This window comes from Pelodiscus sinensis, chromosome 1 (genome assembly GCF_049634645.1).
Source record: "Pelodiscus sinensis isolate JC-2024 chromosome 1, ASM4963464v1, whole genome shotgun sequence".
NCBI lineage: Eukaryota > Metazoa > Chordata > Testudines > Trionychidae > Pelodiscus > Pelodiscus sinensis.
The window spans coordinates 171032844-171050751 of NC_134711.1; positions in this window are offsets into that span (position 1 = coordinate 171032844).

The window sequence follows — 17908 nt, forward strand, 5'->3', positions numbered from 1 at the left end:
AAGAGCAGCTGGGGTGCTGCTGCGTTGGTCTCGCAGCGCCGAAGGGCGGCGCTACCGGACCAACCTGGCAGCATCCCAGCTGCTCTGCCCCAGGTGTCCCCAATTCAGTCACTGCTGAAACTGACCAGCAGCGGCTGAATCAGGGACGCCTGGGGCAGAGCCGGACTATTGGAAGGGGGTGCTATGAGGGGCCTGGGGTGGCATCCCCTCACGCCCCACCCCAGGCCCCTCATAGCCCCCCCTTCTGATAGTCTGGCATATTTGATAATCTGGCACTCTCTGGGTCCTAAAGGTGCCGGATTATCAGAAGTTTACTGTAATAGGCAAATCTCAAAAGGTTCTGAAATTAAATTTAGATAAATATCAGTATTGCAGGTGAACCAAAATTCCATAAAATTCTTCAGATTTAAGGGCTCTCTTTTGGCCTGTTGCAGAGAGTGGTTCTCACCACAGAGTTTGGGTTTGTATAAAATCCTGATCAGAACTTTCTCAAGGTAGAGGAGTATGCATACCTGGGGTGTTTGTTTATGCTCCAATTCTAAATCAAACCTTATCCAAATCCTCAAAACCAATTACGCTAGTATAACTTTGATGGCAATCACATGAAACAAAAGCTTCCACAACCTATTTTCAATACTTCATCCTTCATATCTTCTATTGCATTACATTTAAGCTTCCTATTGCTAACTTCAAAGTATTGAATAACTCTGCTTCCCCATCTCTTTTAGTATTTGGTCAAACTCAGGTTGCTTATTCCCCTAGAATGAGGAGATATAAACCTAGAAGAGAAACCATTGTTAGTTTGAGGTGGTGAGGCAAATATGCTTCCTTACTTCATTTAAAGAGGTAAAGCACACCACTGGTAGTCTGGAATTCAGCTGTGATCCTTTTTCTGCCATTGGCTTTCTGTGTAGCTTTTCATAAGACAAGTGTTGTGATTCTGTTTCCTTCTTTTGTACAATGAGGATAATATTTACCAACCCATGTACCTCACAGATCTATTATCATGATGATTATTTAGTTAACCTGTGGATAGCCATTTCAGGACTAACTACAATGACCAATAAATAGCAACATCACATTTTAAAAACATTTTGCTTAAATTAATATTGCTCTCCAGAGTTCTTTCAAATATCTCCAAAAGACTTGTTTCTTATGCTCTCTCTAATCAAGCAGACCAAAGGAATGCACAAGAAGCAACATAATGGTACCATGTGCCCATCCCCTCTCCAGGACTGGCAAACCAACAACATAATGCTAAGAAAGGAACAGGGACAAAAAAGGGCTTCACCTACACAACAGGCTGCCACAGAACTTGCAAGAGACCATTGTTTGCACTGAGTTTTCCCGTATCCTTGTCCCAGGTTTGGGGAAGAGAGAAGCAAGGCTATGGTACTTGCTCAGTACTCTCATGTACATACGCCTATATTTTCAACTCTGTCTCACAACCCAGATGATGTTTGTCTTGCCACAATAACAGGGAAAAATAAAATGCAAAAGGATGCTACTGTGAAGGTGTGGGAGGAAGAAGAGGCTCGTAGAAACATTTGTCAGAACTTCATAATTTGGGATCAGCTTCACCTCAGAGACTGGCCCTGAACTGCTGAACATCACTTGCCTTAGAAAAAGAATTCCCAGGTGACTAAAGCTTTTTATTTACATTTGCTTTCTGGATGAAGGAAGCTCTTTCACATAGGATCAAACCTAATGGTACTTATTTTTCCTCGGTACATCCAGTTGCCATACCAAGCAGCCTGTAGCACTGTTCAAAGATAAACTGTAGACATCACTTATGTCATAGAAAAAAAATTACCTTCAGAAAGACAAGTGCAGTGTTTGCTTTTTGACAAAAAGATACTTACATAGTTGAGGGGTGAAAAAACCTGCAACTAAGGTAAGAAAAGGCTGGAATATCAATATAAAGCTACACAGAAATGGCAAGCAAAAATACCTATTAAGTCATCTAGTCTATTCTACGAGTGCAGGATTGCTCTCTGTAGTATTATAACAGGCTACACTAAAGTTATCAACCTTTTTCCCTGTACTGTAGACAGCATTAGGGATTTCACAGGCAAATTAATCCCTTGAGCACATTTATGAACTCCATTCTCAAAGCAGAAGCAGGTAAGGGGTAAACCATGAGGATTTTGATGTAATTGTCTTTAAAAATTCTAGGGACCTGTTTTTCAAAATTATTTTTCTAACAGTGTTTCAGGTTCTTCTTTCCTCCTTCAAACATGCTTGTAAGCCATAACACTCCACTGACAGGTTCCTGCAGCCTAGTGGAACAAATATTAGGTGTGAGGGAATGTAGATTTTGGGGAAGATTCTAAGAAAAGCAGACATTCAGGTTGGGTAGGTCACAGTCTCATCCAACTGTATGAGAGTTAGATGAGCAATCAGAGAAAACCACATGCCCAGGAAGCACAGAGGAGCAAGGTGTTGTGTGGGACCTGCAGTCAGCTCCATAAAATAGTGCACAACCTGAAAACAGAGTCCCTGGATAATGCTACACAATAAGAAATCATCTAGGGGAGGGGTTCTTAACCCTTTTCTTTCGGAAGCCCTTCCAATGCGCTATGAACACTCCAAAGCCCACCTGTGACACAACAGCTATTTTTCTGCATATAAAAGCCAGGGTTGGCATTAGGGGGTATCAGGCAAGGTAACTGCCTGGGGTCCTGCAAAGTTAAGTTGCTCAGGCTTTCGCTTCAGGTCGAGGTACTGAGGGTGGAAGGCCTACAGCTTTCTGACCTGAGATCCAATGAGCCTAGTCCCAGTCCTGCTTGGCAGAACCCTTTAAACTTGCTCACACCCACTCCCTCCCCCCACCCACTCTCTTTCCCCCTCACCTCTGGGCCTTGCACTCCTGGTTTAGAATTGTTGCTCTAGGGAATACTACCCTGCCGAAACTGCATGTGTATGTCTAGACTACGTGCCTCTGCTGACCGAGACATGTAAGTTAGACATACCAACATAGTCAATGAAGTGGGGATTTAAATATTCCCCGCTTCATTAGAATAAAAATGGCCGCCACATTTGCTGGCTCAGCTGTGTCTCGGCATGAAGCAGCAGTCAAGACAGGGATTGGTCGGCAAGGAAAGCTTTTGCCAACCGATCCTGTAAACCTCGTTGCATGCTTGTAAACCTCTTGACTGCCACTTTGTGCCGACAAACAGCTGAGCTGGCACAATGCGGCAGCCATTTTTATTCTAATGAAGTGGGAGATATTTAAATCCCCACTTCATTGACTACGTCAGTATGTCTAATTTACATGCCTCGGTCAGCAGAGGCATGTAGTCTAGACATACCCCATAGCAAATCACTTCTTGCCCTGTATTTAACAGAAAGATAGGATTACAGAATAGACTAAGTGCTTATGCCAAACTTCTCATTTAACTCATCTGAGCTACCCTTCACTACTCCTGCAGTTAGAGTCCATGAGAGTTAAGCTTTTATCCACTGAATCATATTTTCCACAGTGACTGACTCCAGGTTAATCCATCTTTTCAATGCGTATCTGCATACATTAGAAAATATTACATTCCCTAATTCTTCCTCATCAGACCCCTAGCTAGGTCACTATCTTCCAATAATCCTCATTTGAAGGCCTTTTGTGAACTCAAAGAAGCTGCTAACTCCTGGATTTTTAAATATAAAATGTACTTCTCATTAGCTCTACTATGCATCATTAGCTCTTCCAGTCCTGCACTCACACCAGACCAGGGAATTAAGAGGGATCAAGGAGCAGAAGAAGAAAAAAAAGTTTTTATTCTTTGTGGAAAGAAGTATAGAAAGCAAAACAGCCCTTGTCTTGCAATTGGTAGCTTGGGAGAAATGACATGCTACATGGAAGAAAAGCAGAAATGAGAAATCCACGAGCCAACAGGAAAAAAAGAAAGGGATTTATTAATCCCTTCCAAATCTAGCTGGTTCGCAACTTCTAAGAGTCTGATCTTGTAAACACTTATGCAAGTTCCTAACTAAAACTATGAGTTCTTCAACTAATTTCATTGGGGCTACTTGCATGCCTTAAGTGATTCATATGAATTTGCAGGACCATGGCCTTAACTGCTAAACCTTATTTTCTTCTGACATCAAAAGATTACCATCTCATATGTAACTTGCAATTATTAGATCTCAGTTTCATTATGATTGGAAGACAAAACAACATGATAATTACTCTGCAATTACCTGGTAAGTATCCCAGGCAATTTCATGGACAACTGTAACACTGAAAGTGTTGAATACCTATGATCATGCAATGAACAAAGAACAAAATGTTGATCCCTCCCCCTCTCCCAAGCCCAAGCAAGTGGCCTTGGCATTGAAGGAATTGGTGGGGCAATGAAGGATTTCCATTGTGATAATGGAAATGCAATCCACACCAGACTACAGAAAAGTCACAGAGATATTTTAAAGCATGTAGTAGCCTCCACAAATATTGTAAACTAATTTGTGCAATGGAAAAGGCTGAGGGGAAAATGAGATAATGGGTAAATTGGCTCCATGAAATTACAAATTATTAACCATCCTACCTCAGCTCCATTAGTCACTTGGGTTAATTAGACCCACGTGAACAGGAGATATGGATGAAATCCAGGGCTATGTCTAGACTGCATCCCTCTGCTGAGAGAAGGATGCAAATCAAGAACTTTGGAAGTACAAATGAGCCCGGGATTCAAATATCCTGGGCTTCATTTGCATATTCACGTTCCGACACTGTGCCAATCAGGCTCAGTGTCGAAAGTGAAAGTAAAGTGTAGCCGCAGCTCTGCCGACAGCGAGGAGCTTTTTCAGCAGCTCCTGTACTCCTCATTTTTTGAGGAGTACAGGATCTGCCAGAAATGCCCCCGCTGTCGGTAGAAACGCTGCAGAACCACTGCTACACTTTACTTTCACTTTTGACAGCCTGATCGGCACAGCATCAGAACGTGAGTATGCAAATGAAGCCAGGGATATTTAAATCCCGGACTCATTTGCACTTCCGAGTGCTTGATTTGCATCCCTCTGTCGGCAGAGAGATGCAGTCTAGACAAAGCCCAGGTGTTTCATTCTCCCTCTACTGCAGAACATCACTGGGCAGCAGTCTTTTGGGTATTATGTGCTTAGGTATAGGAGGGGGTGGGAACTGTATTTACCCAGGGTAATTCATTTTACATAGGGTAACATGAATTTCACAACTTAGTAAATTTGCCAATAAATATTAAATTATGAAACAACTACCTTAGTGACACAAACCAATTTATTATGCTCATAAGATATGTGATATGAAGACAGTGTAAAATATGATGTTTATTAAAAAAATAAGACTGTAAGTGAATAAGACATTTTATAAGTTACACTATTTAGACCCAAAGTGACAAAATGAATCAGTCATGTATTCCCATTCCTTACATGTGAAGCATTCTCTCATATCCTAGCTCCCTAATCTGTACAAATCCTATTGAATTCTTCCAATGTCATTTGGTTTGTTTGATCTTAAACTCATTTCATGTCACCAGCAAATTGATATTCTGCTCTTGATCCCCTCTTCTAAGTCATTTACGAGAAATGCTAGTTGCCCTAAAACTAATCCCCGTGGTATTGCCATTTGTGACTTCTTATTTGAGTATATTTCATTAATCATAACTCTCTGCTTCCTCTTGCCAATGCATTTTTATTCCCTTTGTTATTTTTCCTGTAATAACTGCCAGGTTTCCCCCTTTCTCCCTGGCTGTGTCTACACTGCACCCCTTTTCCGGAAAAGGGATGCAGATTAGACACTTTGGAATAGCAAAATCCGCAGGGGATTTAAATATCCCCCGCGGCATTTGCATTAATATGGCTGCCGCTTTTTTCCGGCTTGGGGATAAGCCGGAGAAAAGCGCCAGTCTAGATGTGATTCTCCGGAAAATAAACCCTTTTCCAGAGGATCTTTCAAGTAGGAATAAAAGATCCTCCCAAAAAGGGTTTATTTTCCGGAGAATCATGTCTAGACTGGCGCTTTTCTCCGGCTTATCCCCAAGCCGGAAAAAAGCGGCAGCCATGTTAATGCAAATACCGCGGGGGATATTTAAATTCCCCGCGGATTTTGCTATTCCAAAGTGTCTAATCTGCATCCATTTTCCGGAAAAGGGGTGCAGTGTAGACACAGCCCCCATGTTTAAGAACCTTTGAAAATTCTAGTGCAAAGTCTAAATATTATCATCTGCATACTGTGTAAATCACACATCTTTGAAATTACTTGTAAACCAACAGTAATATTTTTCTGAATGGACGTTGATTCATCCATTTAACACACTCTCATCCTTTATATCTCTCATCACAAATCATTTCCAATATCATTTTCCCCATCACTAAGGCTAAGTTAACTGGCCAATAAATTCGTCATCAATATGCCCTGTTCCTAAAAAGATCAGAGAATATTTTAATGAGACAATCACAAGAAATATTTTCTGTTTATTTAGAAACATGTAAGTCACTCTTGGGTGGCATTTTCTTTGAAAATTTTATACAATGTATGTAATTATTATGGCTTTTATCTTCTTTCACAGCCTGATACAAGTAGCTCTAATTCACAGTCTTCTAAAAATGTATTAAATATCCTAATGCTTATTGCAGTGATCCACACTTGGCTGCCTAATGACTGGATCCTGAAACTGACTCCACACAGCAGATCTTTAATAAATAGCAACCTGAACCATCAGCCAGTCTGGACCAATCTCACCTTCCTGGACCTGATTCTTTGATAACTGCATTGAAACTACTCATGGTGTACATTCTATTCAATATGCATAAGGAACCCGGCTCGCTCCCTCCCTCCCTCCCTCCCTTCCTTCCTTCCTTCCTTCTGGGCTAATTGAAATTAATAAGACTACTCATGGAGCAAAATACTACTCAAAATTTTGCAGTTGGTTTTCCAGATAATACAAATTCTAGCCTCCATCTCATGATGTTTGGCCAACATATAGCAGTCAGACAACATTTTTGTACAATGTCATTTTAATACTGTTAATAAGTCAGCAAACAGACATTTTGGGGATACTCAAGGTATATCTAGAAAGACTAAGGAGAAAGGGAGAATGAAATAATGTCTCTTGCCACTGCGGTGGAATCTGTGGGCACAGGAGAATTGGCAATTATAGCAGGTACAAGGGAGAGACAAGCAAGGACATAGAGGGGAAATCAAATCAGTACCTTAGATGTCTGTATTCTAATGCAAATAGTAAGGGCATAAACAGAAAAAAAACTTGAAATACTAGAGAATAAATACAATTATGATATAGATAGTGTCATAGAGACTTGATGGGATAATACACATGACTGGAATATTGGTACAGAAGGATACAGCTTATTTAGGCAGGCTAGTCATGGAAAACAGGAAATAAGTGTTGTCTGATATATTAAATATGCATACATATGGACAGGTTGACATGAACATAGAAACTCTCAGCAAGTCTGTTTCCTGGGTAAGGATAAAAAGGGAAAAAACAAGTTTTGATGTAATGATAGAGGATTTAACAAAGGCACCTAATAAGGATAAGAGGAGGATGAGGCTATTTTTTTAAACTACTAACAAAATTATCCAAAGTGTAGGTCTTGGTTGTGATGGGGAAATTCAACTGCTCAAATGTCTACAGGAAAAAAAAAACATAGTAGCCATGGAGAAGCTTGATTTTGACAAATAGGGAAGAACTGGTTGAGAATTTGAAAATGGAAGGCAACTTGGATGAAAAGTGATCATGAAATGGTAGAGTTCATGATTCCAAGGAATGGCAGAATAAAGAAGATGGATTTTAGGAAGGCAAACTTTAGCAAGCTCAAGGAGTTGGCAGGTAAGATCCCCTGGAAAGCAAGTCTAAGGGGTGAAATAGAGAGAGTTGGCAGTTTTTGAAAGAGACACAATTAAGGGCACAAGAGCAAACTAGCTCACTATACTGTAATGATAGGCAGTGTTATCAGTTGTTTTGCTGGGATGTTTTTTAATAAGTGCCATGTTGATTCTGTCCAGTTAGCCAATACAACAGACTTCAACTGAACTGACCAAGAAGACCACAGGCTCAGTTCAGTGGCAAAGTTTGGCCAAGTTTATTGTCGATGAAGCACAGTCCTACCTCCATGGATCAGTGTTTAGAGTTACATTAGCATATGTACGCCCATTACAATGAACTAGGCTTAGTGGGTTATGGGAGCTTTTGCTCCACCCCAGGCCAGACAAAGACACTGCCTTTGTGACTCCTTTTTATACAGCTATCAAAACAAGTAACGTATTGCCCTTTTGACATGATTAATTACTATCCTTTACCTTATACATGTTGGTGTGAGAAAAACATTGTTATTCATTAGCCTCATTCTATCTTTAACAGGGGATCAGTGTGTCCTTTATCCTCTTTGGTGTGTGTGTTTATACCATAAACTTATATCAGGGTGCTCTAATACTACTCTTCTGGGATGTGTTTATGCAAATACGTAGTGCCTAGTATTCCTTGTGTTTTTGCAATAGCCACCCTATTCTTGTCAACATCATGTCTTGGATAGTGAACTTACATGCAGGCATCTGATTTTTAATAGGGACTGACTTTTGCTTATAGTTTAACTCTTGCCAGTTTTGCTTTATTTCTGCAGGACGTGACTTTTGTTCAGGCCTCACACCAGGCCCATTATACCTGGACTCATGTTTCAGGCTCTCTCTTTCTACTACAGGAAGTACAAGAGACCACTCTAGCTTAACTAAGAGATCTTCAGTGAGCTGAAACTTAAAAAAGAAAAGAAAAAAATTCTACAGAAAGTGGTCAAATTATGAAGAATGAATATAAAAAATTATGTAGAGGCAAAATTAGCAAGGTCAAGGCATAAAATGAGAGCAACCTGGAAACATAATAGGTAACAAGAAAACATTCTACAAGTACATTAGAAGAAAGTCTAAACCAAGAACAGGGTAGGCCTATTACTAAATGAAGAGTTTTCTTTGACAGGGTAATCAGCTTCGTGGATAGGGAAGAAGCTGTAGATGTATTATGTCATGACTTTAGGAAGGCTTTTGATACTGACCTTCTCATAAACAAATTAGGGAAATACTGCCTTGATGGTTCTAATGAAAGGTATATGCATAACTCATTGGAAAACCATTCCTAGAGAGCAGTTATCAGTCAAATTGGAAGAACATATCAAGTGAGCTCCCACAGGGAATGGTCCTGAGTCCAGTTCTGTTCAATGTCTTTATACATGATTTAGAAAATGACACAAAGAATGCACTCATAAAGTTTAGAGAAAATACATGGGGAGGGTTGTAAGGCCTTTAGAGGGTAGGGTTAAAATTCAAAATAAAGTGGATAAACTGGACAACTGGTAAACTGAATGAAATTCAGTAAGGGCAAATGCATTTAGGAAGGAATAATCAAATGCACAAATACAACATAGGAATTACTGCCTTGGAAGGAGTATTGCAGAAAGTTATCTCTGGATTACAGTGAATCACAGGCTAAATATGAGTCAGTGGAACACGGCTGCAAAAAAAGCAAACATAATTCTGGGATTTATTAGCAGCAGCATTAGAAATCATTCTTACAATCTACTCTGTGTTGGGCTCAGCTGCAGTACTGTGTCTGGTTCTGGGTGCCACATGACATTTCAGGAAAAATGTGAGCTAATGGGAGAAAGTCAGGAGAGGAACAAAATGATTAAAGGCCTAAGAACATATTTTCTAGAGGATAGATTGAAAACATTTGGGGGGGGGTTAGTCTGGAGAAGAAAAGACTGGGGGAGGACAGTTTTTAAGTACATAAAAGGTAATTAAAAGGACTGAAAACATGTGAAAATATATTCTCCTTAATCTTCAAGGCAATGATAAGACACAATAGGCCCAAGCTGCAGAAAGGGAGGTTTAGGCTGGACATTAGGAAAAACTTCCTAGTGGAAAACTTCCTAATGGGAAAAAATCCTTTGGGTGTTTGTGGAATCTCTGTTATTGGATATTTTTAAGAACAGTTTAGAAAAACAGCTGTCAGGAACGGTCTAGTTATTATGTAGTCCTGCCTTGAGTGCAGAGTACTGGAGATATGATCAACTTAGGTCCCTTTTAGTCCAACACTTCTATGATTAGCATTAAAATTAGTGGAATCTGCTGATTTACAGTGGGATTTAATTCATTTCTTTCCCGTGATTTTTTAGTGTGCTAAATGAGCAAATGTGCACTTATACACACACATGCAGACACACAAAATCAACATTTTAAAAATATTTTAAAGAGTACATTTCCTCCATGGCTCCTTTCCCCCTGCCCTGTTCTTGAAGCCAAGCCATTTAACTAAGAAAACATTCCTTCTGATAGTAAACCACTGTTCTTGAAGAATGTATGGGCTCCTCTGCACACTAATCTCTCCTGCTGCATAAAAGGATCTTGACTTGCAACTCCACAGAAAATCAGGTTGCATGAATGAAAGTTAGGATAGAGTTTTGCCTAATGCTGCTGTTGTTTTTGTTTTCATTAAAAGATGCTGCACAGATGACTCTCTGAAAAATTTTCAGAGTTAAAAAACAAACTGATGTATATGTTTAATTATGTGATGTAATCGTTGAATCTAAATGAAAAATAGAATGTTCCTGAGAATATGCACATATATTGTTTTAAGAGAACACCTATTTTGATGAGAGCTGTCACATTCCACACAGGATGCTTTATGATGGACTGCTTTCAATCTTTTTGTGTGTCTATTTTTTCCTCTCCCCTGCTGTGGTGTGTTTTTATTTGTTGTCATTGTCAGCTTTTGTTATATATTCTCCTGCTGCGTGCAGTAAAATAAATTAGTTTAATACATTTTAAAGTAGCTGATTTAATTTTTTCCTTGGTATATCTGAAGGTAACACTGTTTTAATAAATTAGTTTTAAGGTAGTTAGGTTTTAGTGCTTTCATGATTTGCTGCCTGCTGTGGAAAACCCAATGTACTTAACGAAAATATTTTTAAAAGTGCCAGCATCAATGTTTTCCTTATCTGTATATTACTTCCCTGGAGATTTAAGTTTCCTAGATGTTTATTTTTGAAAATGGTTTTCATAATGCTTGGTAAAGATATGCATATGTATATTATGCTATTTCATGCTTAGAACACATTCTAAATGGAAAATAAAATCATAGACACGATTTCTTTGCCAAAATATTTGCTTAGTTGAGAATGTTTGTTGTCTTTTTTCTAAAGATATTTATATAGTGGAATGGGATATTGGGAGCCTTTCCCCTCTTGGTCACTAGTTCAAATCCAGGCCAAGGATCATATATTATCAAGTAATCTCTGATTGCTCTTTGGTTGTCCATATAAAATCATTCAGTCAACTTGGCCAAGTTCATAGTAGACATATGTTCACATCACAAAAAGCCCTTCCATAACAAATGATGCCTACAATGGCAGAAGCACTACCAAATCCAAAGATAGCACTATTTAATTCAATATACTTCTTTCTACAACTAATATGCATGTACTCCACTCTACAGCTAATCACCTCCATCAGTTGATGCAGGAAGTTTTTTCTTGCAGACCAAAATTAGCACTTCTGTTTGTTTTTGTTTGTTTGTTATAGACACACTAGCCTCTTTATTTCTCTGTCACTTTTGTCTATTAGGACAAAATTATCAGGTTTGCATACAGGGTAGCTTGCTTTACTTTAACAAGAATGTACTCTATTGCTTAATGGCCTCACGACAATTTCTTTGCAGCTAAAGTCAAGGCACTCGTGTGGAAAAACTGATAGTATGGGGCCTTTGGTATATAATATTTATGTTCAAGCTGATTGTACAGTCGACATATTCATGTTGTAAGTTAATTGATGTTGACACTCCATATCTGTTCTATCAGCATTCAAAAACAGAAAAGTCCATGAAGGACTATCATTCAAATATGAAAAAAAACAAGGATGAAAATTTTTATTCCCTTTATTTACATTACTTTCATCCATATATTAATTAATATCAAGAAAACGCAACCCCCCAATTAGGAGAGTTATCATAGAACTGATTTTTTTTCAGGCACAATGCAGAGCATAAATAAAACAGAGTTCAACTTTGCTAATGATCAGATGAATGTTAATTTAGCTCATCCCCACAACAATCCATCATTAATAAAAAATGGGGCCCCAATATACATTTTTTGATGAGTGATGCCTATTAAGAAATTCAAATTGTGAATGGATTTAGATGAGTAATTTAAAGTATTAGGACAAGCAGCAATAAGTTGGATGTTGCAGATCAAGATGTAAAAAATGAACACAATATTCGCTCATCTCCATTAACTTTACTTCTTTAAAATTAATGAGTAAAATAAATAAAAAATGCAAAATAATTAACTACTGAAAAGATTGGATAGCGATAAATATAGATATGCACACAAACATACACACCCACATTCTGGGACAGATTGTCAACTGGTGTAAATAGACATATCAATTGATTTCAGTGGAGTTATACATCTGAATAACTGGAAAGAAATATGTGTGTATGTGTCTATTTAAAATTCAATATAAAAGACTATCTTGACTGAAGGATTTAACAGTGACTTGATAGCTATTTCAATTTCTTTCAGAGAAATAGGAGAGTCATTCCTTTCCTGAGCATCACAAAATATTTGTCTACTACCAGTGGCAAATAGAAAGCTACAGCATAGTTAGATAGTATATCCTATATTCCTCTGCAGTTTCTTTCACTATGTCTCACTTCTTGTCTCTACCCAGTGTAAGGCAGAAATGCTGACTAGAAAAAAAGAACTGTGTAAATTTTAAGGCCCACTACTTGTAATGAATCTAAGTGGTATAATCTAGCGCTGTATTCTTGTCAAATGCTGGGAGGAATTGCAAATTATAAGAAAATGTGTGTAAAGACCATTAATGATGGAGAAACTGTTTAAATTGTGGCTTTCCAAAATGGAGTCCAAAACTCCATTTTGTATTTAGAACTTTGCAGAGTTGCTTTTGCAGTTGAGTATGGCATCAAATGTGCAGGTAGAATGTTTGAGTTTAAACCTTAAGCTACCTGACAGTTAACTTGGCATAAGTATGAATATGCATGAGCATTCATATCAGCCAATCAAATCATACCACGCTGCAAGAGCATCTTTGTTATATCCAATCAATTTAAACCATCCTTGTCCTAATGAATATGTATGAACCTACCTTATATAAGGTGTGACCAAACATCAGTTCGTGCTGGTTCCCGGACCTAGCTGGGGCCTGCAGCGTCGGGGCGTCGGGCTTAGGGATAGGCTTAGCTTAGGTTACAGAGAGAGTGAGTCATCCTTGTCCTAGGTGTATGAAAGAGGTCCTGTAGAGATATTCTTCTAGAGAAGCTAGCGGAAGGCTATGCTACCTCTATTTTATATAATATAGTATTTTCTTGAGTCAGGCTGGCGGAAGGCCAGACCTCCTCAAATAGATTAGTTAGGTTAGTTAGTTTAGTATTTTAGATAGATTAGCTATCGTCCTCGAGTTTGTACAGCAGGTTGCGTCGGTCCACGCATGTCAGCCGTCATCGTGCTTGTTCGTCGGGCTCGTCGCGATTTAGATAAGGTTTTATTTTAGGATAGAATTAGAGTAGATAGAACAGAGTCATCAATCGCCTGATCCTGCTGCACCGAAGCGCAGGAAGAGGATCCGGAGACCAGAGGCTTCACGGAAGGTGAACCGACCGTCACCGAACTCAACCGGCACTTCGAGGGATCACCTTGGCTGTTCCTCTCCTGCGGCTTCCAATTAGCCAAAGGATTGTAGGTCGCCAAGCGACAGGATCACCCAACAAGGGACGCCTGGAAGTTCCTCCCTGAAGGCTTTCAATTAGCCCAAAGGTCGTAGGTCGCCAGCATCGCATCAATCGGCTTCAGCGCCGCTGACTCTGTTGTAGGTATAGGGACCTTGAGGGACTTCCCCTCCTGGTTCATTTAATGTAAAGAGGGGACTGCCCCCTTGTGTGTTCATTAGAGGTATTGCTGTTAAAATTTCTGTTAAACAATATAGTCCTGTGGTTTCCAGTTTTAAACCAGACTTACGTTTTAATTTACGCGCCTTATAAACTAAGATCTGACACTCTCCGGTGAATAGATACGGAGTAGGGGGTCGTTACCTTAAGTACCATCCCTTGCGGATTGGTCAAGCTGTTAAATTAACCTTCGGAAGGTTGTCCTTAAGACATCCTTTCTAATTCTGTTGATATACAGGTAACACCAGATGGCAATATCTCATACAATATAGTTGTAGTGGTCAATTGCAGAAGAACTTTGTACGTGCTAGTTTAGGGGTGGTGAGGCCTGCATTCTTTCCCCCTTTCCCATCCCCCCCCTTTTTTCCCTACTACTGATGAGCCAGAAGCAAGCTTCTAGGAACATATGCCATTGTAGCAAGAACGAATTGTAGATAAGGGCGGGAACAAAACAATTCTGTTTACCCTAACATACTGATCACGTAAACAGGGCCAGAGAACAAGTAGATCTAGATCAGAACCAGATCGATAACTAACAGCTAAGCCCTACATCAGTATGTAATAAGTAACCTCTGGAAATTTCCAAACTGAAAAACAAGGCAGGGAAAACTGTATTTAAAGATGCTTCAGAGCCTAGAAAATTGAACCTCACCAATGGACTTTGGGTATCAGTGCCTCAGAAGCTGAGACAACCTCCCACTTTGTCCGTAGCCTACCTGGGGTTCCAGGCTTGCAGGAAGGGATGTAAAATATGCCGCTTCTTTGTTATGTTGTTCTTCCATTTATGGGGCACAGCTGTTAGCTGTCAGGAAATAAACTACTTGTGTTTGACAGATACCTGTGTGGAGTATTTTATACTTTGGGAACCCAGTGTCGGACCTTAGGCTTACTCTGGACAGCTACAATAGTATATGTGTTATGGAGAATATATTGGGCTGACATGCAAACATACAAGTTACTGAGAAAATATTTTTATTTTTAAGTTTTTTACAAATTTGCAACAAGCAAATTTATCTGAGAGAGGACCTGACCTGTAGCCTTGTAGGGAGCCGAACTGGTTATGTTTTCTGTTGTACTTGTTGTACTTGTACTTTGGGAAGGGCCTCAAGTGAGCTTCCAACTCTGGAACCAATGTATTTGAGACCAGAGTCATCAACGGTTGCGGGAGGAGGAAGGGAACACCAACACAAACATTGAGAGGATTCAACCACTAATTCAGAGAAATTAGAACTTGTAAAAGTACCATGGCCACTGTCCAGGAGCAGATGGCTTGACAAGTACATTGAGGCACAACATATCTGAAGGGATCTAAGATGCAACCTCACAAGTTGTACTATATATGTGCATGAGGCAATATGACATAGAAGGCACTTAATTTTTGCCTGTCATGATCATCTGAATCAAATAGATTAGAATCTCGAAGGGTCATCCTGGCCTGGGTACAGTTCAATGTAGCCCCTAAATCCTCTATTTTCTGTTCTGGGCAAAGGATAGGCTTGTCTGTCTTGATGAGTAGTTCTAAGGACTTAAAGGTTGATTGAATAAGATGAACAAAGAATATAATTTGAGCTTTGGCCTACCCCCTGGTGAGCTAGTCATCCAGGTAAGGGTAAACCTTCACTCTTAGTCTCCTGAGGAATCCTCCTACCAAAATTCTGCCATATATTTTGTGAACACATGGGGAGTTGCAGGAAGTCAAATGGAATCACCTTGAATGGGTAATGCAAGTGCTTCACTACAAATTGAGGAACATTCTCTACCAATACATGATAGTAGTTATGCCTTAAATAGTAGTTATGCCTTACCAGTCTCCAGGATCAAGAGAGGAAATAAGGGTTGCCAGAGCGACTGTGCAAAACTTCAAAATTAAGATAGCTGTTGAGTTAAAATAGGCCTGAGACATCTTTTGGCTTTTGAGACTAAGAAATTATGGGAGTGGGAACTCTAGCCACTTAAATTCTGTGAGACACTCTCCACAGCTCTCACCTGAAGGAGCGATTGAACCTACTGAACTAGAAATTGTTCATGACAATGGTCCTTAGAGAGGGAAAGGGAAGGAGGAACAGAAATTAGTTGGAGGGTGTAGTACCATATTTATGTTGTTCATCACTCAGGCTTTGGTGATAAGGGACAAGATGCTGAGGAACTGGGAAAGATGATTTGCAAACAAATTGAGAAAAGGGGTCTGGCATCCTGGGCACAAGTATGGTGTTCCTGAGAATCCCATCAGAACACATGCTTTGGACCTTCTGATGTCTGGGCTGCGAGAGGGTAGGCATGTAAGCAGAGGTACAAGGAGGATGCCTATCACTTTTACTCTTTTTTTCTCTGCAGGTCCTGTTGGTCAGCTAAAGCAGAATATTGAAGGGATTGTTAAGGTCTGAACTGATTCCTGGAAGGGGTAGAAGTGTACAAACAAAGGGACTTTAAAGTTGCCCTTCAGTCCTTCAACCCATGGAGCTTAGCATCAGTCTGCTCTGAAAAGAACGAAGATGTTTCAGAAGGCAGGTCTTCCATAGTCTGTTGAACCTCTCACTGGAGCCCTGAGAGTTGCAACCAGCTTTTAGTATGAATGACCACCACCAGTGTTATGATCATGGCAGCTGCATCAGCCACTACCAGAGCAGTTTGCAGTGAGGCCCTTCCCGGCATTTTTATTTCACACACTACTGAGGAGAACTCCTGCCTAGCAATTTGTGGAACATACCTTTAAATTTCAACATTAGTCTCATATATTAAAGTCACACTCGCCCCCCCCCCCCAAAAAAAATGCACACTAGTTTGCAATATTGAGCTGCAGCCACTCAGTACAATCAACTCTCCTATCAAATGATTATAACGTTGAGTCTTTTGATTTTGGGGTTGTACCATAATGTCCCCATATTTGCCTCTCATTGGTAGCAGATAACCCCAGGCACCATAGGGTGGTGATGGTGTAGCAAAATGGGAGTAAGGAAATTCGTAGAACTGTGGCAGGGGGGGGGGGCATAATATTTATGTTTGGCCCTCTTTGAAGTTGGGGTGAAAGGTTACAGGCATCTTTCACAGTTTCTTAATTGGATCCATGATGATCTAATTGAAAAGCAGGGTCTTCTGGAAGGTCCTGCAGTGGCTAAAATATTAACCAGGAGGTCAGAGAATTCTAGTACTTCTTCCACTTACACACCCAGACTTAAGACAACCTTTTAACAATTCCTGGTACACAAATTCATCTGGGGGAGGCAACATGCCATCCCTGAGATTGCCTTATCAGGAAGAGGAGGAAAAGGAGGCCTGCATTGGCTATAGATGGTCTTTCTCCCTTTCTTCATTTGCTGGTACCTGTTCAGCCAGGTCTTGTAGTCTTCTATTGGGTTCAGTACCAGAGTGAGGAATGGCTGCTGCACTGAGGGTAGGCACTGCATGCTTTTCTAATATCACTGAATAGGAGTGCCTGGAATACAATCTGGAACCTGGGGGAAAGCCCCATGGATTCTACATAGGCCACTGGACAGACATAGGTCCCCCTCCGCCCCGTGACCTCTTAGCCAAACACTTGATGGTATTCTTATGCCAGTATCCATTGAAATGTGGAAACACATGAAGGAAGAGTAATTAGAGTAACTCTACGGACAGGGAAATGTACAACCTGATGTCCAAATTGGAAGATAACTTGTTATGCTGACTACAGAAGTGCAGTTCTAGATGGTGCCAGCAACTGGTGTTGAGGTAAAGAAGCCTTCTGAAGCAAGCATTGTGGGTTTCCCCTTTGAGGGTACCAAAGGCTGGGCCCCATGGGTACATCAGGCTGACATGATATTGAGCATTAGAGCAATACTGCTGGTTGTCCTATATTCACCAACATCGATCAGATTCACCAACATTGATCAGTCTAGTGTCATGTACTGCCAGCAATACTGGCATTGACAAGATGCTTGGTAGTGAGACAGTGTCAGTATAGTGCAGTGCCACAGGTGGGTAAGCAGCTC